Source organism: Trachymyrmex septentrionalis, unplaced genomic scaffold (genome assembly GCF_001594115.1).
Source record: "Trachymyrmex septentrionalis isolate Tsep2-gDNA-1 unplaced genomic scaffold, Tsep1.0 scaffold223, whole genome shotgun sequence".
Taxonomy (NCBI): Eukaryota; Metazoa; Arthropoda; class Insecta; order Hymenoptera; family Formicidae; genus Trachymyrmex; species Trachymyrmex septentrionalis.
In genome coordinates this window covers 127,462-129,287 of record NW_017305379.1, presented here as the reverse complement: position 1 = coordinate 129,287, position 1,826 = coordinate 127,462, and the positions used below count along the sequence as shown (strand labels likewise).

The 1,826-nt window shown below is 29.8% G+C and overlaps 1 protein-coding gene across 4 annotated transcripts in view; it reads left to right on the top strand.

The window, feature by feature from the left end:
- Window positions 1-1,826, top strand: part of LOC108748499 (protein kinase C and casein kinase substrate in neurons protein 1) — a 62,229-nt gene that overhangs the window by 44,607 nt on the left and 15,796 nt on the right. The window lies entirely within an intron of this gene.

Below are 1,826 nucleotides of genomic sequence, written 5' to 3'. Positions count from 1 at the left end.
TATATATATATATATATATATATAAATTGTCACACCGAGAGGAAAAAAATAATTTTGGTAATTATAACTTAACAACTCTAAAATTTAAGTACTTGCAACTAGTTTTACAAAATAATATGAACTAAAGTAGTACTGAATAAAAATATAGTATAATACTATTGTATAAATATAGTATTTAGTACTACTTTAGTTCTTATTACTTTGTAAAACAGTTGCAAGTACTTAAATTTGAGAATTGTTAATTTGTAATAAAAAAAAACTATCTTTTTTTCTCTCAGTACATTTTACTATTTTTATGGAATTACTTTCAGCCCGCCATTGCTTCTTAATTAGTATGCAAATAATATTATGCAAGCAACGACAAATTAGGAAATATTAAACACTATTTCTCAATTGTTTAGAGGAATCTGAAAATGTTATTACCTTTTCTGAAAATAATTTTGATAAAAAATTTCTTCTCTCTGAACATAATTCTATAAAATAAGATATTTCGCATAGACGAATTAACAAAAACTCGAGAGAACTATATATGTCCTGTAACATTTTTCAACGAGTATTCTCTTGACGATGATTTCAAAACCTGTGGTGACATCCATTATTAAGGAAACTCTTAAATGACCAATAACACAACGCAATGACTAAGCGTGACTACATGAGGGAACGTATCGTGTTCGTTCGGATGCATCGATGATCTGACTCTCATATATGGCGTAAGAATATCATTGTCATTACAAATGCGAAGCGGTTATTTATAAAACTGTGCTGACATCCTATTATTACGTCAGATCAATAGTAATCGATAATTGTGATGGTCGCATGGGGATTTGAATCTTTAATCTGGTGATATCCAAATCGGGAAATAGTCATGACCTGATAAATCTTTTATTCACCATTAATATATCACCGATATAGAAACCTGCATTGAACTGAATACAAATAAAAGTTGTATGATACCTTTAAGTAAACTCAAGAATTCCGAGTAATCAAATCGAGCACGCGATAAATGATATAATCCAGAGTAACGTTATCTGCAATTCCGCAAATATATGATTAACGCGATAGCGTGTGTTAACATACGTATGCAAGTAATTGAAATTTCTTATGTAATTTATCACATTCTCTTGCGTCTACATATTAGCATTGAATCATAAAGCTATTTTAGTGCATGCTTGATATAATCATTAACCGTTACAAAGAAACTTCATTGAATATTGTATCGGTTATAAAGTAGGCCGACAAAATATAATGACCGCTATAGTCAAGACGCAGTATTAATTAAAATTATCGTAACAAAATTCCACTATATCTCGTCCCATTTCTAAACTGGAACGGCCTAAAATTTAAATTAATGAGATCATATCCGGAAGGTAATTAATACGGTAACGATTCTCGTGATAAACGTGATTATTACAATAACGCTTGCCGCGGATAAAACGTCATTTAACCTTCTGTCAGTGTACCTATATTGAATTTTAAACAATAAACATTTTTAATCAGCGCGCAGTTTACTTGAAGTGGAAATTCGCAAAAAATATTTGATATCACACTTTGGCCAAATATGACCTCCATATTATTTATGTTAAAAAATTATATATTTTTATACGAATTTCCTTATGACGTCTCGAAAAATCCCTTTTTCGAACAATAAAGAATAGTGGATACACTTAGATATAGAACTCTAGAATATGGATAGACTTTATCTCATTTTTACTTGTATATTTTAAGTGGAAATTCTGTGAAACACGGTAATAAAAAGTTAAAAAAGTATGCATTGATAGAAGGGTTAAATCACGTTCGATGACTAATAGGAAGTCGCAACGTAAGCG